Consider the following 24,054-nt stretch of genomic DNA (forward strand, 5'->3'; position numbering starts at 1 on the left):
TTAAATTTCTGTGTGCTTTAGGTTTAGAACAGTAAAGATGATGTTAGTTCGGATTGAAGCACTCATTGTTTATTTCTGATTTTTTTATATGTGATGCATGCATGAGTTATTGAGTTACTGTAGAAAAATCAGAGGTTTTGGATCTCGGGAACCCTGTCAAAAAAAATCAGACATCAAATCGGGTTTTTAAAGCTTTAAAATCGAGGTTAAAATCAAGAAGGTAACTTGCTGTTATGATATTTCTCTCATCTTATATCCGATTTTAGATCTGTAAAGTGCTATGGATTCACATTGAGTAGATCTGTCTGCTGTGAAATTGTCGGATTTTTTGATTACTGTTTAGTATTTTTCCCCTTTTAGAGAATCTGTTTTTAAATTTAAAGCTCGTTAGGGTTTACCAAAACCCTAATCAGACTTGTGTTAGTCATAAATCCCAAACCACAGATCCGATTTTAGATCTGTAAAAAGTGGTTATTGTTATTTTTCTGTCTACTGTTCACCACTAAAATTTCAAAGATTTTTGTTTAGGATTTCTATTTATATATGTATTTTCAATCTGGAATAGCTGTTTTAATCCCTGTTAAGAGTGATATATTTTAGCTCAGATTGCCGGAAGGGTTTCTCCCTAACCGGAGATGATTTTTCCGATCTGTAAATTGGGAAATCTCTGTTTTCCTTCCTAGTTAGTCTCTGTAAAATTTCATAAATTTCCATGGAGATTTGACCCCTGGTTCAGGTCTTGGAATGAGACTGGTTGGTGAATTAGGTCAAAAATAGCATATTTTTAGGGTTTAATGCAATTTTCGGATTAATTTAATGTCAAAAAAATATTTTTATAATTCCATTTAGATATTAGGGTTATAACAAGTGCAGGTACCAATTTTTATGGATTTTGGAATCCATTTGATGGCTGAATTGAGCAAATTGCAAAACCGGGTTCCTGAAAGATCCAAAAACACTGCTAAAATCACAGTTTTTGTGATATTGTTGGATTTTCGTGCATAGGCATATATTTTTAGGGTTTAATCATGTTCATAATCATATTAGGATGCTTTAGGTTTAATTTTGTGCTCATTTGATTTCATTTAGTGCATAAAACCTAAGTTTTTACCAAAATCTCTTTCTAAAAACCCTGATTTCAAGGCCATAGTCTTGCTATCGGGGGCAATTTGGTCATTTGACCTAAATTTCGAAATCCCTAACCCTAATTTCATATTTTTAATCATGTCATAGCATATTTGGTTTGAGTTTATTCCATTCAAATTTCAAAACTTGCATTTTATCAAAATATCTTTCTAAAAACCTTAATTTCAAGGCCATAGTCTTGTTATTAGGGGTATTTTGGTCATTTGGACCCCAATTTCGAAATTTCATATTTTATCTTCCTTATTTATTCAATTTTATTTCATACTTTATCATTTTGATTTAAGGGAATCATGGCAAAAACGCTTATATCTAGCAAAATCCCACAATTTCCTGATATTCTTGGGTAAATCTAGAAAAGCCAACATATTTTCATTAACCAAGTTTTCTAGTTTTGCAGGTACATTGAAGACTTTATTTTCCATGTATTTAAATTTCAATAGTGATGTAATTTGTAATTAAACTTTGGAATAAGAATTTACATTTCCTGCTTAGCTTAGGTTGCATTGCATATAGCTTATTTTTATAATTTTAATATGTGATGGATGATGATTCATGCATATTTTTACAAATTCACCATGGTCTACACGAATGGCACATGCACTAGCTTCTATGAAGTTTATAAACTTGGTGGAATTTGTATTTATGGCCATAGTCAGAATATGAATGATACTCAGATTTATGATCTTCACATTAGCCACATTCAGCCTACACTCTTAGGCTAATTTCAAAATGCACTGCATTTCTCAAAATACAAAAAGTATTTCTCAATTCCTCAAATCCATATTCATTCATTTCATGCATTTGCCAATTCCAATTCAAATTCTAAGTCAAGGAAATTGAATTCCTCAAAATCTCCTAAGTCTTATAGCAAAATCGATTTTTCCAATAGCATTGAATTTCAAAGGATATTTCAAGTATTTCCCAAGTTCCAAATTCAAATTTTCTAAGTTAGAATTTCAATTTCCAAGTTTGAATTCAGAGAAACCAAGTCTCTCAGAATCGATTTTCACCAAATGTCAAGGATTCCTCAAAATCGATTTTTATTTCTTTCAGAAGTATATTTGAAATCCCAATTCACTATTTTCCAAGATTTACATTTTCTAAATATTTCAATCATTCAAAGCAAACATCATGTTTTCAAAATGTGCATATTCTGAGAATTCATAGCACATGCCTGTTTCTATGTGCATTTAGAAATTAGAATATGGTTTAGACAAGTTGAACAGAGCAGAGTATAAGATTGATCATTGGTTCAATTACCCCTGTTAAAGGTGGCAGGAACGGTTGAACCTCATACCGACAGGCGAGTCCCATTCTACGGAATTTTCCCGCATTTTAAAACGGAGGCGAGTTATTTTCAAAAACTATTTCAAAGGTCAGTTTGATTTGCAAAAGTTAAAAAATTTTGCGATGATAACAGTATGTAATATGCAATATGCAAGATCCTGAAGGTTCTGTTACATATGACTCTAAAGAAGAAAAAAGTCTTCATCTTGAGGTAGCCGATCTCTTCATTTGAACTTTAGGAATGCATGGCTCATCAAGCTTTTTCTTCAAGGAGTATGATTGCACCATAGTTGTACTTGAACAGGAAGTCTCCATCCTTATTGGGTGAGATATCCTTGCATCAAATACTCGTTAGATTTATGGCAAAACATATTCAGTCATAATATAACATTATTTCAAGAGGACATATTATCATATCATATAAAATCAAATGAGACAGTGTATCATATTATGTGACATCAAAACCGAGTTTCTCAACATTCTCCCCCTTTTTTATGATGAAAAAATATGCTCCGCCTGTCAAAAAGACATTATGCATAGAAATAATAATATGATAAAAAAGTGAAATAATGTTTAAAGAGAGAATATTTCTCCAATAATGGAGACAGGTTTTCTCCCCCTTTGTCATGGACAAAAAGGAAAGGATCAGAGTGAGAAAGTTATTATAGACCAAATATTACAGTCCAAAAGTAATTAAAAGTTATTACAGACCAAAAAGTTTTTGTCAGAGTCAGTGGGATTGAGCTTGCGGCGGCGGCGACTTGAATCTTGGCCCATTGTCAAGGAGTCAAAGGCCTGTTGAAGAGAGGCTTGATTCCTGAGAAGTAGAGCCTGTGTATTTTGGATGTCGACGAGGGTAGAGAAGATGTCGTGGTGAGAGCTTGCTAGGGGATCGGCTTCACTGGTGCTTTCATCGTCAGAGTGGTCTCGAGGGGACCCTTCCTTAGGGAGGTATGAGTCATCGAATGCATGAACAGACCGGTGAACGATGTCTTGGTGGAGAGGCACTTGGAAATGCTGAAGAATATGGGTGATGAAGTACCCGAAGGGAAGAGAGTGGAAGGTCCAAAAATTGATCATGTTATTGAAAATGATACTGGACCAGTTGATGGGAAAGTTGCAGAAGATTGCATATAGAAGAAGTGAGATTTCGTTTGCCACGAAACCCTTGGAAGGAAGCTTTGGAAAGACGTTGGATGAGAGGATGTGTGAGAGCATTAGATCATGAGGTTTCAGATTGCTCGTATGCCATGGGAAATGGGTGCAGCGAGTGGAGAGGACTTTCTTAAACACAGTTCGATCTATCGGAACTATGTTAGGAAGCTCAATGCCATAGGAAGAAAGGTTTAGAATGCAGCCTAGTTGAGAGATATTGAAGGAGATGAGTTTTCCATGTACCATGGATGTAATGGTGGTGTGGTCACGGTCTTCAGAGAGGTTGGTATAGAAAATTTTGATGAGATGAGGATAGTAGGTCATGGAGTTAGTCGTTCCTAAGATGGGAATAAAATCTTGAAGAGAGGTATGGAGGTCAAGGGATGTGAAGGCGTCGAAGTTTACTAGTTTGCCAGTTTGAATTGGCAAGGTGCTAATGTACTGAAAGTGTTGAACAAGGTCTGGGTAATGTAGATCTGCGGAGGTGATCACATTGGTGGAGGAGGAAGCCATTATCGAATGTCTTGAAAATAAAGCACTAGGAGAGAATGGAGCTTGAAATGAGAGAGAGTTTGTATGAGGATAGAGAATTTCGAATGGAATGGTGAGAGATGAACCAATTGATTAAATAGAAAGAAGAATATAATTGTTGAAATGAAATGAATGACATTGGAAGTGGGTGATTTTTAGATTTTAGTTGAAAGAGGAAATCCGTGAGGTGTGAATTAAGAGGCTTGTGAATGACAAATCAAATCAATTTTTAGAAGATAGTGTATTATATTTGAGAAGAAGTCAAGGAGGACATGGTTTCGAATTATTCTTTTATATAAGAAAGAATTATCATGTGAGAGTGTTATCAAATTGTGAGTTTGTGTCATGTATGGAGTGACTTGATGTATGATAAAGCCAAAAGAGTGAATTTTTCTATGGTTTTTAAAGATTTTCGAGAGATGAGGTGAAATAATGGCCGAATAAAAACAAATATCCTTTTATAAGATGTTTTTACTTTATGGAGAGTATTCATGATGAATGTGTAGGAAAAAGACAAATAGAGATGTGTGAGTGACATAAGATGAAGTGTTTAATGAGTCTTGATTGGAGAGAAAGATGTACAATATGAAAAGGTCATGATTGCTAAAGACGATAATAGATTATACATAGGCTATGATATAGTAGATGATATAGTAAAAAATTAGCAACAAAAATAGTAGATGATATAGTAAAAAAAAATTACGTGAAATGTAGCAAATTTTTGATAGGTTTAGAGAAGTATATTGATAGATGGATGGATAAATAATCAAATTTTTTGACCCAAGTTTTAGAGAAGTATATTGATAGGTCAGAGAAAGAGATATATCATTTGAATATGAGGAATATACTATTTTGTTGAAGATCGGCTAGCCTATCGTGAGAGAGAGGAGTGATAATGATGGAAAGAAGAAGATATTTTGATTAGACCTAAAGTTGTTTTGAGAGAAACAATGAGAAACTCGTGAAGAGAGATAGAGAGAGAGAGAGAGTGAGCAATGATGGCCTACTAAAACAAGAAACAAGTGGGTGTTATTAAAATATAGTGCATGGGTTGAAGTGTAGAAGATTGTTATTCGTATGAGGGGTTTTCACAAGAGGACAAAAGGTGATGAAAGGATGTTATGAGATGAGTGATATGAAGGAGTGTCATAAGTTCTTTAGGAAAATAGTAAAGGAGTCAAAGTTATGAATGGAGATTCAAATCGTATGTGTGAGAGAGAGAAAAGTAACTAAAGTAACTATATAGTAAAGAGAAAATCAAGTTATGAGAAACAATAATTATGAAAGTGATGTAAAAGATGATATGACAAGAGGTAAAATGTACTTTGACATGAAGTTTCAACTTTTAAGGCAATGTGTGGTATTCGAGACCCTTAGAAATGATTCTTTTGTAAAAATAAAAAATTGAAAAATGAAGACACGAAAATTTTTAAAGTTCTTTTATTATCCTTATCAAGATGAATTTAGTAAATATTATGAACTCGAGTGAACTCAATATTTTAGTTTTATATATCATTCAATTTACATATACCTAGTTCTCTTCTTATTCTTATAAAATCTTCATTTTTTAAAGGTTTAGTAAAGATGTCTGCTAGTTGTTTATCTGTGGGTATAAATTCTAGTTTAATTATATTATTTAAGACTTGTTCTCTTAGAAAGTGATGTCTAATTTGAATGTGTTTAGTTCGAGAATGTCAAACAGGATTTTTGGAAAGGTTTATAGCACTTGTGTTATCACATAAAATAGTTGTATTTTCGAATTTTAAACCAAAATCTTTCAAAGTTTGTTTCATCCAGATGACTTGTGTACAGGCTAGGCTAGCAGCAATGTATTTGGCTTCAGTAGTTGATAAGGATACACAGTTTTGTTTCTTACTGAACCATGATACTAGTGAGTGCCCTAGCATGTGACATGTTCCACTTGTGCTTTTTCTGTCAGATTTACTTCCAGCAAAGTCAGCATCGCTGTATGAGATTAGATCAAATGTAGAGGATTTTGAATAGAATAATCCAAAATCAACTGTGTCTTTTAAATATCTCATTATTCTTTTTACAGCTTTAAGATGTGATTCTTTTGGATTTGACTGAAATCTAGCACACAAGCAAACACTAAACATTATATCTGGACGGCTAGCAGTTAAATAAAGAAGTGATCCTATCATACCTCGGTATACCTTTGTATCAACAGACTTACCATCTTCATCTTTGTCCAATACAGTAGTAGTGCTCACAGGACTAGATTTTGAAGCAGTTGAGTTCATGTTGAACCTCTTCAGAAGTTCACGAGCATACTTAGATTGATTGATGAAAACTCCATCCTTGGTTTGCTTGATATGCAGTCCAAGAAAGTAGGTGAGTTCTTCCATCATGCTCATTTCAAATTCTTTCTGCATGGACTTAGAAAAATCTTCACAAAGAGTGCTGTTAGAAGATCCAAAGATGATGTCATCGACATATATTTGAACAATTAGGGTATGATTATTCACTACTTTAACAAATAATGTAGAATCTGCTTTGCCAACAAAAAAACCAGTTTTTAATAAAAAAGTTTTAAGCCTATCATACCAAGCACGAGGTGCTTGTTTTAAACCATATAAAGCACGTTTGAGTTTAAAAACATGATCTGGGTATTGTTCATTTTCAAATCCTGGAGGTTGTTTTACATAAACTTCTCCATTTATAAAACCATTTAAGAAAGCACTTTTAACATCCATTTGATATAATTTGAAATCCATATAGCTTGCATATGCTAAGAGCATTCTAATAGATTCAAGTCTAGCAACAGGAGCAAATGTTTCATCAAAATCAATACCTTCCTCCTGGTTGTATCCTTGAGCTACTAGTCTGGCCTTGTTTCTTATAACATTACCTACTTCGTCTAGCTTGTTTCTGAAGATCCATCTTGTCCCAATGATTGGATGATCCTTAGGTCTAGGTACAAGATCCCAAACATCATTTCTTTGGAATTGATTCAGTTCTTCAGTCATGGCTAGCATCCAGAACTCATCAATGATGGCTTCATCAATCTTCTTTGGTTCAAGTTGAGAAATAAATGCCATGTTTGCAATCCGTTCTAGCTGAGTTCTAGTTTGAACCCCCTTTGTTAGTTCTCCTAAAATCTGCTTTTGAGGATGATCTTTGATATCGACAAAGGTTCTTTGATGATCATCTTCATTAGACTTAGCTGTGTTATCTAAAAATAAATATGTACTTTCAACATCATCATCATTAGTTTGTATATGAACAGATTGATCAATAGATTCACAAAAACTAACATGCATAGATTCTTCAATAGTATTATGACTCTTATTGAAAACTCTGTATGCTTTACTATGACTTGAATATCCTAAGAATATGCCTTCAACAGATTTAGCATCAAACTTATCTAGGCTATCTTTTGTGTTTAGGATAAAGCATTTACATCCAAAGACTTTGAAATAGTCTATTCTTGGAGTTCTGTCATAGAATAGTTCATAGGGAGTTTTATTTAATAAGGGTCTAATGAGAACTCTATTTGTTATGTAGCATGCAGTATTAACAGCTTCTGCCCAAAAAGATTTTGCAAGATTATTGTGTTGGAGCATAGTCCTGGCAGATTCCTGAAGGGTTCTATTCTTTCTTTCTACTACACCATTTTGAGGTGCAGCTCTAGGAAAGGCAAAGTTATAAGAAATACCATGCAAGTTACAAAATTTTTCAAAAAGTTCATTTTCAAATTCTCCTCAATGGTCACTACGGATTTTAACAATAGAACAAGATTTTTCGTTTTGTAATTTTTTACATAAGATTTCAAATTGACAAAACGTGTCACTTTTGTTTTTCAAAAATATTACCCAAGTAAATCTTGATTAGTCATCTACAATAACAAAAACGTATTTGTTGTGATTATGACTAGCTACTCTAGAAGGACCAAAAAGATCCAGGTGGAGAAGCTCTAAAGGTCTCTTACTTGAAATGATATTTTTTGATTTGAAAGATGATTTTGATAATTTTCCTAATTGACATGCATCACAAAAGTAATCCTTTTTAAAAGAAATTTTGGGTAACCCACGTACTAATCTTATCTTTAGCTAATTTAGACATGTATTTAGAATTGACATGACCCATTCTCATGTGCCATAGATGTTGAGTGTCATTATTAGCTATGAGGCAGTGTTCTGTGATGTTTTCTAGGTATAGTTCATATATGTTATTCTTTCTTATACCTTTTAAGATGATGTTTTCATTGGTGTCTGCTATGAGGCATGCATCATGATTAAAGCTAACATTATAACCTGTGTCACACATTTGACTGATACTTAGTAGGTTATGTTTTAAGCCTTTAACAAGGAGAACGTCTTTGATAAGAGGTTTATCTATGTTACCAATATTTCCAATACCAATTATCAAACCTTTGTTGTTATCTCCAAAGGTGACGGTTCCTCTTTCTTTATGATGAAGAACAGCAAAAAGGTCTGGATGTCCTGTCATGTGCTTTGAACATCCACTATCTAGTATCCATCTGTTCTTCTTCTTTGGAGCCTGCAAAACATTAAGTAAATCTCCTTTTTGGTATCCAGTCGGGTCCTTTTTTGTTAGACTTTGGAACCCATATCCATTTGGATTTGGGTTTGTCTATATCTTTAGAGGAGTTAAAAAGATTATCATTATAATGCTCCTTATTTGGTTCAGATGAACTTTTCACAAACGTGGTCTTTTGATTCATACAAGAAGGCTTTTTGAAATGAGAATAGCCAATACCATTCTTGTAAAAAGAGACCTTCTGAGAGGATAAGAGTTTATCCAAGTTTTCTTTACCTTTAGTAAACTTGAAAACCGTTTTCATGAGGTTCTCAGTTTTACTTTTTAGCTCTGAAATTTCTACTTGCAGTTGTTTTTTTTTTGAGCTAGTAGAGGAAATTTCAGACATAAGCATAAGATTTTTCTTTTTCAACTCAGAACTTTCACTGCTGAGTTTTTCATTTTCTTGGGAAAGCTTTAAATTTTCAGATTTTAAATCTTTATTTTTGAAACTCAATTTTCTAGATTCTTCAAATAGTTCTTGAAAAGCATCTAGAAGTTCTTCAAAGGAAAAATCAGAGATTTTACTTACCGAACTTTCGTTTGCCATGAAGCACATATTTGCAGTTTCGGCTTCATCATCACTTGACTCTTCACTAGTGGATGGTTCTGAATCATCCCATTGAGCATGCAGAGCCTTTTTCTTGAAGAACCTCTTCTTTAGTTCCTCAGTCTTGGACTTTCTTTTGAGAAGGGGACAGTCACGTTTTAAGTGTCCTAGCTTATTACACTGAAAGCACATGGGATCTTCTTTAGGATCTTTTCTTTCCTTGTGCCTGTTTGGAAGCCGGTTTCTTCTCATGAAGCGCTGAAATTTTCTGGTAAGTAGCGCAATTTGTGATTCTTTATCTGAGTCTTCATTCTCAGATATGGCTGGGAAAACTAGAGTTTTCTTTACTGGTTGCTCTTCTTCCCTTCTTTCTTTCATGTGGACTTCATAGGCCGTAAGATTGCCTATTAAGTCGTCCAAAGTAAGCTTAGATAAATCTTGAGCTTCTTCAATAGCAGTAGTCTTTTTCTCCCAATCAGTTGTGAGAGATCTCAAGATTTTCTTCACCTTTTCTGTCTAGGAATATGTTACACCCAGAGATTTCAGATCATTGGTGATGTTGGTGAATCTAGTGAACATCTCTGTGATAGGTTCATCTTTGTTCATTTTGAACAACTCATATTTTCTAACAAGAGATGAGATTTTGGCTTGTTTTACTTTGTTGGTTTGATGGACTCGTTTCTCTGTGATACTTTTTCAACTTTGTTTTTCGGCTGCCTTTCCATAAGAGAAGCCTAGAGATAGGGAGTTTTGACGAAAACTTAATTTCTCTTCGAAAGTTCCGTTTTGCAAACACCTCCTCTTTCTGGGAAGAGAGGAGTATTTCCAACTTCCCATTCAGGTAAGGGCTTAAGCCTGAATCTCTCTTTTTTTGGGGAAAAGAGAGGAGAATTTTGTCATGGACGCGTCAATTCGATATCAAGTAATCTCTTTCATTAAGGATTTTTTAGAATACATTGCCAAATTGCTATCAAAAGTCATTGTTGATCTCAAAGCTTTCATCACATAAAAGAATTACCTCAAACTTCCTTTAGTATTATTTTCAAAAGAGCAAGACCTTTGCGAAATAAGAACTAAATTCAAGCTTTTCTGTTGGTCAACCAAGAGGATGAAGAAAAATCTTCGATATGACCAGGCAAAGGAAAATTCGATGATGTTAAAAAGTCATGAGCGAATTGATATTGATCATAGCTATGGCACATTCTTAAAGACCGTTCTTTGGCAGTAAGACAGTGGAAATATCCTGGGCAGTAAAAAAAGAACCTCCCCCAATCCATATCTCCTCAGTCAGTCAAGCTGCAATCAAATATCCGCAAAAGGGATCTCTCAATTGTCGTCAAGATGAAGACGAATTATGCGAGCTAGATCTCCGGGGCCAAAGAAGATTTGGATCATCTCCAAGATGAAGGAGTTTGTGAAGGATCCTTCCAGGGAAAGTTCCGATCACCGTCGAGATGAAGGCGAGTGTGATGGACCTATCGACAAACCCTAAAAGATATTTGATTTCTTCTATCATCTAGAGAATTTTGACCAATGAACCTATGTCATCAAGCCAAACTTCTGAGAAAAACAAGGATCAGAACACCTCCAAGATGAAGGAGTTTGTGACGTACCCTTCCCCTGAAAAAGAGAGGAAAAGTCAGGACATCTCCAAAATGAAGGATGATGTAAAAAGCCCAAGAAAGCTCCATGATTCAAAAGAATGCAAAAGATCATCATGGGAAATACCCAGGATATTAAACTGCCCGAAACTGCCATAAATCATCTTTTTCTATGTGAAATTCTTTTATCAATATCTTTTCACTCAATTGCTTTTATGAAGCTAAGAATATTTCCTTTCTCTTCATATCAAAGAAATTGATATCTTCCTTAAAGAAGCTCAACAACAACAAACTTTGAATTTGACTCTTGATTCTACAAAGTTAGCCCAATTGAAGTTAATACTCTAGGTAGAAAGAGGTGATATTTTCACATATGCACAAATTCAATCATTTCGAATCAACTACAAATTTTGGCATCTTATTGGCGATATTTTCTCGTTATCCAAACATGAAGTGTGAACTTGATATTCGTTTTGACATATCTTGACGTCATCCCTCTTTAGGACTGAAAAGTCCTTTCCTTCCGTCTGATCTGAGCACTCTCAGATCTGCACACTTCCATGTGCTCCCCACTGTCCCGCCATAGACAGTTCCCGCTCAGGATAAGGGTTAAACCTGAACTTTTTGCAAAAGAGTTGTTATTGTCAAAAGCTATTTTTAGTCTCAGCAATGAGGCGCCCAAAAACAACCCCTTTTCAAGTTTTAGGGACTCCCATTTTCATCCTTTTGCAAAACCCCTCTCGGACTTGTTATGCAAAGTCTAGAGGTCCCATCACAGTTTCCCCACTCTTCAAGGATTCTGTATTCATTCAGGCTAAGGATTAAACCTGTTACCTTGCTCCTCGAGGTATCACCCAAACCTTCTGCGAGAGGTCGTCTGTTTTTAGAAAGCTGATTTTAGTCTCAGCGATGAGGCGCCCAAGATCATCCCTTTTCCAAGCTTTAGGGAATCCCATGTTTTTTTTTTCTTCTCGCAAACCCCTTCCGGATTTGTTCGTCCAAATTCTGAAGGTCCCATCATGGTTTCTTCATCCGAGGATTCCATATGGTCGTCCCTTTCAGGTTAAGGGTTAAGCCTGAGCCTCGTTCCACGAGGTATCTTCCTTTCAGGTTTGGGTTAAACCTGAGCCTCGTTTCAACGAGGCAATCCTTTTCCGTCCCATCATGGCTTTCCCCACCTAGGAGTCCATGCTTTGTATATCCATCCAGGAAAGGATCGTCCTTGAATTTTATCTCGCAGGGCACTTCTCTCAAAAATGTCCCATCGAGGTCCTTATATATTCCTTTCCCCATTTAGGTTATTTTGATATATCTTCGTCCCATCCAGGTTAAGGGCCAAACCTGAGTCATTTCAAAAGATTGATCTTGTCTCGCCCACGAGACTTGATCTAAATTATTACCTTTCATCATTTTGGGATCTTCGCCCAAAGTCCCACCACGATTTCCTCAGTTCTATTATCTAGTCATATCATTTTTGAGGATTTCATCCCCCCAAAACCATTCAGGATAAGGTTTTAAGCCTGAAAAGCCATATTTCGAAATAATTCTTCCACACCTAGTTCAGATCTGCTGACTGGGGCATTTTTCAAAATTTGGAGTGTTTTCTTTGCCACTAAGCTCAGCTTTCAACCGGCTTAGTAGCAAAGAGGGGCACCTGTGAACACCCCAAATTTTTCAAAATATTGTAAATATCCCCTTTTTGCCCTTTGACCCCATTTTCTGGGTAATTGAGTCGGTTTTAATCTAAATTCCATTTTATTTCTCAAATCTTGTTGAAATTAAATTCATTTTACATATCGGACTCAATTTCGGATCTGGATCTAGATCAAAATTCAAATCTGAGCTTCGTTCTCCAATTTTTAAATCAATTTCTAAAAATTACCAAAATAACTTTTGAAAAGCTCAGACACTTCGTTCGGTATCCGTTTGGATCCATCATGTTATATTCCTCAATTCGAGGTTTAAAACTCGAATATTTTCTCAAAAACTTGGGTCCAAAACTTATTTCCTGAAGAAATCAGACCCAAACTTTCAAAAAATTCTATTTTTGTAAATTTTTATCAAAAAATGCAAAAAAATTAGTTTCATCTCTCATACCGCTTAGGTTTTAGAATCTTATTTTCAAAAAAATAACAAAAAAATCAGAAAATGAAGAAAAGAACCAAAAAACTAAAAATATAGAAAAGAAACAAAAATCGGTTTTTGAAAACCTCTTTCTGAAAATATCCCCTTTTAAGAAAAACCACTTTTTTTGAAAACTCCAAAAACGAGCCCCCCCCCCCCGCCCCTATTTGATAAAATATTTTTTTCAAGGGGCCCCGTTGAAAGTTTTCTTTTAGGGTTTTCGAGAACCCTTCGCAAGGAGGGGTTGAAGGTCCATTGTGGCGCCTCTCTCTCGCCTCTTTCACCTCTCTCTCGGCTTCCATCTCCAAACCCTCCAAAACGCCTCTTCCGAAGCCTTCCTCCGCCATCGATGCCTAGCAGCACCCTCCTCCTCCAGCCGTTTATATTCAACAAACTCCCTTCACGAAGCTTCCACCCCCCCCCCCCCCCCCCATGTGCGATCCCCTCTCTATCGCCCTCTGATCAATGGCTCCACCATCCCAGCCTTTGATCCCAAACCGCCTGCCTCTCGATCTTTCCTTCCCCTCTTATTTAACAAACCCGCATTCCCTCAGAAAAAAAAAAGGATTTTCGTGACCATCTCCATCTTTTCCCCCCATAATCATCGATTTTCGGCATTCTCTTGCATCGGCTCCTCCTTCCAAATAGTCGAAGATCGAAGGCACATGCAAATCCAGAAGATCAGCCCCTTGAGCATCACTCAGAAGCACCGTTTCCCCTTCTTTAAATTGCAAAATCTCTACCAACTAAGGTAAAACATTACTCCCCGCAAATTTTTTTCTTTCAGATCTTCTTTCTCATTTGTTATTCCTCTCCTGCTGAAGCAATACACTCAATGACGATCCGCTTATGAGCGATATCGGCTTGCGTTTTGCAATAGAACTTTGGCCTTTCGTTGGCTACATTGGATTTCGTATATTCGTTAGCCTATGATTCTAATTTTTTTTACAATTTCACCATACAGGGTAAGATGATCCCCTATTTAGTTAAGTTGCTTTGAGTTCTTTTCCTTTTTTTTCTCTTTTTCCTTTCCTCTTTTCTTTCCTTGTTTATTCTTTTCTCTCTCTCTTTTATTTTCTTTCACGGCATCGTTTCAGGTAAGTTTTAATTGCACAGGAGAATGAAGGTTTTATGTCCTTTCTCTTGATTTTCTCTGTCAGTAGCATAAAATAAAGAAAGACTGTGGTATTGAACGGGTTGGATTTTCTTTGTTTACCCCTGTTCTTCATCTGATGGACAGAGAAGGGATGAGATCTTTAAGCCAGTGTCATAAATTTCTTTAATATTCATTCCATGGATTTTATCTCATTCACTGGGTTCACTCATTTACCAATTGTTTAAGTGGCTCACTCACTGCTGCGTCGTTCCATTGGTTATTCACTTGACCTCTTCGCGCATATCGTCATTAAACAGTAAATTAACAATATACAAACATTCTGTTATACTACAAATATCAGTTGCAGTGGTGGTTGCTAATGGAGATCCATAATTTCAGTATTTTCCCAATGACGTGATACAGTAATTGCAATTAACTGTGCTTGCTATTATATACTGGTTTCCTCATTCAGGCCGCTCTTTAGAGGAGACAAATCTTTCACCTGTATTGCTCTTTATTGTTCACTTTAGATCCATCTTGCACATATAATCATGTTGACTTCTTTCTGTATATAGCCATTTAGAGCATCTGTTTTGCATAAAAAAAAATTGATTGTTTTCTTTTGCAGCAAAATTCATCAGATATATGACCATCATATATTTGTAATGTGTTTCCCATTTATTTTACTTAATACTCATGTCTTGGCATTTATGATTATACTTCATGTATATATGCCTAAAAAAAAAAAAGATGATCACGTCATCCCGCATAAGATATTGTTCAGTACCTCTTCTGCAAATACCTCCAGCCTCATTCATCTACATATACTTCACGTTCCCCCACTACCCAACACAGGTTTACTTCCACAACCAATCTCACATAAAAGCATATTGTCAGGTGGAGTTCAAAGTTGAACTAACTATTTCTGACCTAGATCTGAAGACACTCAGAAAACTGAGTCGGGAGCCATAGCTCTTGATTATTTTCTCTTTCTTTATCTGGACTGTGGATATCGAAGGTCGAAGTGAGTCAAATTAGCAAACCATGTTCTTTGTCTTAAGTTTGCCAAGCTGATATGTTTGTTTGGCTTTTGGTAGGACTACAGTGTTAACCAGAAGCCACATCTCTAAGAAGGGCCCAGGTATGTCCTCAAGATCAGCAGAACTTTACCAATGAAATTACCACATTTTTTTTCTTTCAATTAGTGTTATTGCTATCCCTTATAATTACTGCTGAAAACGATATCTTGAAGCATGTTTATCCTTGTTATCTGTTAAGAATCACACCTCTTGTACTGGCATAAAATCAAAGATATATTGCTAGAATGCTGTGAAGGCACAACTGCCTCTACTAATTTGGTCTCATTACTTGTAATGCCAATCGGGACCTAGTGTTCCGTCAACTTCCTTGGGACACCAGTTTGTCCGAAAGGTCCCAATTTTCAGTCAAGCAAAAACCCGATTCACAACGCTTCGACTAAATCATCCCTTGGTGGTCATCCCCCAACAAGTTTTAATCCATCCGATTTATAACATGCTTACCTGAACCGATGGATTTAGTCAGATTTGTAGCTTTTTCAGCTAATCCAACATTGGCAATGTGGTTCAAAGTCCCTTCAGCTGGAAGACATACAAGGAAATGGATGTACACAGTGCCGAATTGGTAAAGTTACCCAAAGCCCAGAAAATTCTGATGACAGTGGTACCGGGCAGGAGGAAATTGGCCTAAAACGTGATGAAGGTAGCCCAGTTTGGTCTCGCTACGGCTAAAGCCTCTGTAAATACACTCTGCTATCCACCCAGATCATCCCCTTTCCTCTATGGTAATCCATCAGAGCTCACCATAGTCGTTGGGTTTTCACCGTGGCTCACAACATCCATTTGCAATACCCCTGCCATTCAATATACTAGATATAAGTGCCAAGCTATTTAGACAGAAACCAAAGTTCTGATTCTTTTGTGAAAATCCTTCATTCGGACTGGGTCAACAACATGGTCCAGTACATAGTGGTTATTACCTCACATTCATCTCCAATTATGACACACGACCTATGCGTATTCAGAAAAATTTGGTGTCTTGGAGAGTCCACTTTTCTGCAGTCTACTTTTCTGCAATAATGGGTAAATCCCTGTATAGAGACTGCATGAAATCCCTTGTGTTTCAGGCTGCTCTTTGGTATGTTCCATTCTTTTTTTTTTGGGGGGGCCTATAATACAATGTTTCAGTCCTCTGTTTTCATGATCTTCATATGATTATTCTCGGTGGGTGCACCAGGTTGCATAACAACAGGGAAAGATTGCCACATTTTTTCTCTGACATTTCCCTTGATAAGTATGTGTATCCAAGATAAGGTAAGAGGATCTACCACCCTCAGTGATAAGCTATACAACCACCATTACTACGTGTTGTAGCTTACGTTCGGTTTGTATCATAGCTTGTACTGGTACATACACTCTTCACCATTTACACTATTCACTTTGTATACCCTGCACACTCTGAATCATATTTTAGTAATACATCACCAGCATATGTCACTCATTTTTACATACATTATATAAACTTCACAATCACCAACAACACCTTGCTGAGCCTTTTCCTTAAGGCTCATCACAATCATGTCACTATATCAAGTCAGTATACTGCACCTGCATGACTATCCTCATTTCAACCATGTACATCACCTATATTTTCTTGCTTAGCTTAGACACAATGCTTAGGTCCTATATATATATATATATATATATATATATATATATATATATATATATATATATATATATATATATATATATACGTATTTCTTTAGCTAGCATAGGTGTTATTCCCAGCTAGATACGCATGTCTCCTTTAGATATAAGAGTCCTCTCTACTTTGTATAGGCATTATAAGATGTATTATACACATTCACTCTAGATATCCCCATTCTCATTTAGCATAGCCATATACATGCTAGTTCTAATACGATGCTTCTTTTGAATGCTTGCCTTTCTATTGCCTTGTACTAACTTACATTTTTGCAGGAAATACATGAAAAGTATTATTTTTCTTCTTAGATTAAGATTTTAATTTCCAGCCTACAATGTAATAGCTAGATATTAATGAGGAATTTAAATTTCAAACATTAGATTAGAATGTATGAGCATGTACATACCTTAGAAATTACTTATTTCATCTCATTTTACCCTTTAAAAAAAAAAACTCACGAATGGTAAAACACGAATCTCACGTGCACCATCTCATAAGAGGTAATTAATTCTAAGTTGATGATTTACATCAATGGCCATAGTCAGGATGTAAACAAGACTTAGGATCTTTATCTTTTACGAAATAACAATGGATCCATATTGGATCCGTTTTCAAAATTCATCATATTTTCCTTAAATATTTTCTTCTTTTATTAGAATTTAACTTAAAATTAAGTCAAAATATATACCAATGGCCATAGTCAGGGTATATTGAGAGTTAATTTCATTTTAAATTCTATAAAAGCACCAAAATGTGTTTCATTCCTCATATGAATTTAAATGTAGATTATTATATAATACATTCAATGACCATAGTCAAGGACGTATTATATCTTCAATCTTGTTTTAATTCATTTAAAGAATGGAATAACTTTTCAAATCCAATTTCAAATTCTTTAAATTCATTCATCATTTAAGATAGAACTGTATCATATTTTCAAATTTTTTTTTTTCAAAAACTCCAAGTAATGTAAATATTTTCCTCAAATCTATCTTCAATCCTTATCAAATCCAATTCATTCTTTCAATTTTCTATTTCATTTTCAAAATCTCAAAGTTCAATCTAACTTTGAGATTTCAAATTCATTTTATATTCAAATTCAAATCAGATTTCAAAGTTAAATTTGACTTTGAAATTCCAAATTCATTCATATTCAAAAACTCTAAATCAAATCCAAAGTTCAATTTAACTTTGAGATTTTCTTCATCTTCTAAAAATCAAAATCAAACTTCAAATTCAAAGTCTAACTTGACTTTGAAATTCATTTGTATATTCAAGATTCCATTTCTAAATTTTATTTTCCAAATTCGATTCAAAATTGGAAATTCTTGATTCATCTTCTAAATTCCATATTCAAACTTCAAATTCAAAGTCCAATTTTGACTTTGAAATTCATATTCCAAGTTCAAAATTCTCAAATCAAATTTTGAAATTCTAAATCCAAAGTTAGATCCTAAATCCAACTTGGATCCAGATTTCTAAGTATAAATCCCCACTTTTTGGATCTCAAATTCAGATCCAAAATCCATTCTAGGATCTAGGATTCAACATTCATATCGGATCTCAAACTTTAGATCCAATTCCCCTTTAGGATCCAGAATCCAACTCTACATTGGATCTCAGACTCCAGATCCAATTCCATTTTTTTAGGATCTAGAGCCCAACTCTACATTTGGATCTCAGATTTCAGATCCACTCCATTTTAGGATCTAGAATCCAACTCTACATTGAATCACAGACTTCAGATCCAATTCCATCTTAGGATCCAGAATCCGATTCCACCTTTTGGATCTCATACTTCAGGTCTAAATCCACTTTAGGGTTGTTTTCGTCGCAAAAATTTTTCCCGTCTTCCCTTCCTTGCGGAAGAGAGAGAGAAATGCTTTCGCGATTCAAACTTGACCGGATTTTGGAAATTGTTTTGAAATACTCGCCTCCGTTTTGAAAATTGTGGGAAAATCCATGGGATGGGGCTCGACCTGTCGGTACAAGGTTCGACCGTTCCTGCCGCCTTTAACAGGGGTAATCGAACCAAGGACCAAAATTATGCTTGACTTAGTAAAATCATTGAAATTGTGTTCTATCCTAAATGCACATAGAATTCAGGCATGTGCTATGAGAATTTTGGAAAATGTAAATTGGAAAATATGATGTATGATTAGAAAACATTCGGAGTTGAAAAGTAGTTCTCAGGAAAAGATGGAAATCAATCTCTCAGAAAAACTCAGACGAAAAAGGTTTGAAATCTCGAGAAAGTTTATAAAGAGTTGGAAAATATTGAAGAAGTGAGAATCTCGAGAAAATCTTGAGAAAGTTTATAAGGACTTGGAAAACCATAAAGAAATGAGAATCTCAGGAAAATTTTGAGAAAGTTTAGAAAGACTTGGAACACCATGAAGAAATGAGAATCTCGGGAAAATTGAAGGAATTCTTGAGAAAAGATGAACATTTGAAAAGGAAAGCACTTGTTGGAAAAACTCGGACTTTGAGAATTTTCTTAAGAAAAGGATAGAAAATTTATAGGAAAATTCATTGGAGAAGGAAATTTAGAACTTAAGAAATTGAAATCCTGAGAATTTTATCTTTGAAATATCTGAAAATCAGCTTTTTATTCTTGAGAAAGATGGAAAATAACTTTTTAAGGAAAATCCCGGGAAAACTTTGATTTGGGAAATCCAACTCCGAATATCATCATAGTTTCTTGAGAAATCGATTTCATGAAGTGAAAATTTCTTGAGAAAATCATGAGAAAACAAATGATGCAAATGATTTGAATGGATGAATGCAGTTTGAAAAGATTTCTGAAAAATTTGTTGGAAAAATGTGGATTAAGCCAAAGTAAATCCTTCACATATTCTGACTGTGGCCATGAATATATTCAGGGTTTATTTGAGTTAATTCACAATATTTTGAAAACATTGGAAATATGATGTGCATTTTTAAAATAGCCTAAGAGTGTAGGCTCAATGTGACTGGTAGAAAGATGATGGATCTGGGTCTCGTCCATATTTCCACTAGGGCCATAAATATGGACTCCACCGAGTTCATCAACTCTCTAAGAGTTGGTGCACGTGCCATTCGTGTTCATCCACGGTGAATTTTGAAAATTGAGATGTATGAATCATAGAATATGGATATTGCAAGAATCAAACTACATGAGATGCATCCTAATCTAAGCAGTAAAATTAAATATTATTCCAAGTTTGATTATTACATCTCTGACATAAATCAAAAATAAAAATAAAATAAAAGAAATACAGTGTAAAAGAATCAGCATCCTCCAGATTTTCCTGCAAAATGAGAATTAGTACAAGGAAGCCAAGGAAATGAGTATATATATTATATACAATGAAGATATACATGTAGATATAAAAATGCTTGAATTTATGAGAAATGATATATGATAATGAAGATATATTTGCAAAAAGTAAAAGAAAAGAAAAATATATGTGATAACAAGTGCACATGAAGGGATATGGGATATATATATATATATATGTACATAACATACATATATATACATATATATACATATATATGTATATATATAGATAGATATACAATAGATATACATATATATAGACACATATATATACATAAAATGAAAAATATATATATATTAATGGAAATTCCACATAATGGGTAAAATCAGAAAATACAGGTATATACAGTTTCTGTAGGCGATTTTACACAGCCGTATTTCTCAAATTATAATGTGTTTTTCAATAAAAATGGGTATGGAGCTTCCCTATATATCAATAACGAAGCCTGCCAAAGATGGTAATAGATCATGAACGGATATGGATATATCCGTTCATGAAGATGGCTGTTTATCATGACTGCACTCCTGCAGAAAAAGAGATGGGTGAGGATAACAAAGGTGATCCTATAAGTGATGGCTGTGAAGGCTGTTAAGACACAACACAGAGATAGTGTTGGATCGTACATAGTATTGAAATATAAGCCCTGGTGATGCTAGGGGTTAGAACCAAATGAAATAATGATGCGAAGTAAGGCCGAACCTATACAGAAAATTCTGAAAGTAGACATGGAACATAGGCTGAACTGACAATATGAGCCTACTGAATGTAGTGCATATATTTACATAATGGCTATCATGATAATACGAGTGCATCTAATCTAAAGACTCCATATTTGCATCTACTCTACAGACCCCATATGAGATAATATGAAACAAATGGTAGATAACTATTAAGGAAGCAACAGAACAAATGTGAACCTTTCAAAACAGTCACATTCTAATTATGATGGGCCATGTTATAATGCTAATGTGGTATGATAAAAATACAGTAAATGCAAGATAAAATATGCTACGTAATAAACAAGATTTATTGCAGAAAAGTTTAATAAAGCATAGACAGAAGCATGAAACTGCAAATGGACTGTTATGATGTCCTAGTGAGATATTGTAAATGAGGAGGGGCTGCTGTAAGGACAGGGTTGTGTAATTGATAAAAATGCTGTTTGTAGAAAAAAAAATGAAGAATATTAAGCACATTGTAGGACAACTTCATTACATAACAAATAGAATGTGGCATCAACAGTGAACAGGAACAAAGAGATATAACATGCTGCCAGAATAAGAGAGTTTAGATTATGCGTTAAATGCAGAAGGCAAATGAGCATGTGATGGATATCTAAATGAAGTAAATAAGGATGCAATGCTGAGTGACGATATGAAATTTATGTAGTGCACAAAGGATGTATGGATAACACTACATTGAACTAAGGAAAGCATAGGAAAGTACCAGCACAGCTATTTAGGATCAGATTAGAGAAACAAATAAGACAGATGAACCTAGATGTTATAAGAAACAAAATTGAGGTTAACATTGAATTTAGATGTGGTGCCCTGGTTAATGACACCCATTTGTTGTACGATTGATCCTCACGATCATCGTTTGACACCATTTCATATAGACACTACAGAAGCATTAGGCAATGTTACCGTTAGACACAAACCCTGTAAAAAAAAAATATAGGAAGGCGGTTGGGCTATGTGAAATCATTCATTCCCTTTTGCTGGGATGAAACTAGTAATATCAATGAGTTTTCCTGTAAAGTTTTGACTTGAAACTATGTATATAAAAGTAGAGAAGAGGTTAAACACTATTTTTTCAAAAAATTCATTTGGAATGGTAATTTGGAGGGTAACACCAAGGCAAAGGTAAATTGGTTGATTATCGCCCAACCTTTGGATCTGGGTGGATTGGCATAACTTGTTTAGATTTAATGTGGCACTTTTAGAAAAATGATTATATGTGACATGCATGAAGGAGAGCAGGATTGAAAAAATATTCACAAAAAAATATGACTTGATTGATTGGCCTTGGCATGGATGGAAAACCACAAATGAAAGAGGGGTTCTAGCATTTGACAGGGTTGGGTTAATGCCCTTGATGTGTTTTGCCAAGCCATAAAGATCGAAGTTGGGGACAAAAATATAGTGCTTTTCTGGCATGATTGCTGGTTGGAAGATCAGATTCTCAGGGGTATCTTTCCTACACTATATGACGCAGCTTGTAGAAAATACTGTCAGGTAGGGGATGTCTGGTAACAACAAGGCAATTATGAGATTTAGTGCTAAGGAGAAATCCCTTGGAGTCAAGCCTTCCAGTAGTGGATGATTGCACAATTCAACTGCGGGAGGACAAGATCTCTTGGCGGTTATCGAGCAACGGCTCCTTTAGTGCTTCCTCACTCTATAGAGCACTAGGCACTACGTCAGTGGCTTGGCCACCAAAGAAGGCGTTATGGGGGTGGTCTTCCTCTAAGAAGCACTTTTATGGGTTGGCTCATCATTTTGACAGACTCACACTGAGCTAAGACTGAGACATAGAGGAGTGCCCCTTGCAAGCAGGTGTTCTCTATGCTTCTGCAAGGAAAAGACCACACTTGTTTTGGGAATGTAGTTTTATGTGTTCATTGAAATCAATAACATACAATGGCACGGACATGGAGAAAAAAAAAATTATTGGGAAGTAATGATCTGGCTAAACATACTTTTAGAAGGATCAATGAAGCTATTGCGAAGCATCATAGATCCTCAACACCTGAAACAACCAGGGAGATGGATTTCATCAATGAGAATGATGAATGCACTATGCAGATGGTATGGGGATGTTGTCTAAGTAACAGAAAGGCAGATGTAGAACGATTTTTTTTTTTACCTGATTGCTTGGAGGAAATATGTTTCTTGTGACTTTTTGCAGGTTCAATCAATCTGCTTGGATTGAAGAAAATGGAAATGAGATCCTTGCGAATCCCTTGCTGGATAGGCTGAAGAAAGAGCATAGACGGCTGGATCTCTGGCTGGTGGATTGAAGGCAGATGGTGAACACGCTGGTGGCTGGGCTTTCCTGCTGTGCCTGGACTGAAGAAGGTGGACAGTGTTATCATCGCAAAATTTTTAACTTTTGCGAGTCAAACTGACCTTTGAAATAGTTTTTGAAAATAATTCGCCTCCATTTTAAAATGCGGGATAATTCCGAAGAATGGGACTCGCCTGTCGGTACGAGGTTCGACCGTTCCTGCCACCTTTAACAGGGGTAATCAAACCAAGGATCAGTCTACTGCTCTGCTCTATTCAACTTGTCTAAATAATATTCTAATTTCTAAATGCACATAGAATCAGGCATGTGTTATGTATTTTTGAAAATGCACATTTGAAAACATGATGTTTGCTTCAAAGATTGGAAAATATTTGGAAGATTCTTGGAAAATAAACTCTTTGAAAATTGTGAATCATGATTGAGATACTGTATTTGAGAAAGTGAAAATCGATTTTGTTACGACAATGAAGCCATACATGATACTTCAAGTACAAGGTTTTGATGATGAGCAAGTGGAATCAACTGCATTTCAGCTAAGGCTATGAAGAAATTGAAGAATTCAGTGAAGAATCCTTGAAGACTAGTGTGCAAATGTTTAATTCATTAAAAGTCTTAGATTTTTGTAAGAGCCTTACTTAGAGTGCATATTTAGGTTGCATTTCACGTTAAAAGTCTTTAGAAAAACTTTTCAAAAAGAAACTCTTTTGAAAATCTTTTTAGAAAACTCTTTTCTTAAATTTTCATGTTTATTAGTCGACCAATAGACTTATCAGTCGACTAATCCTTTCGCGCCATATTTTCCAAAAAATCATTTTTGTCAAATTAGTCGACCGAAGGTTTTATCAGTCGACTGGATAGAATGTCTGTTTTCTGGAAAATTAGCAGCAGTCGACTAATGGTTTTATC

This window comes from Nuphar pumila, chromosome 12 (assembly GCF_984573655.1).
Source record: "Nuphar pumila chromosome 12, dmNupPumi1.hap1.1, whole genome shotgun sequence".
NCBI classification, from domain to species: Eukaryota; Viridiplantae; Streptophyta; class Magnoliopsida; order Nymphaeales; family Nymphaeaceae; genus Nuphar; species Nuphar pumila.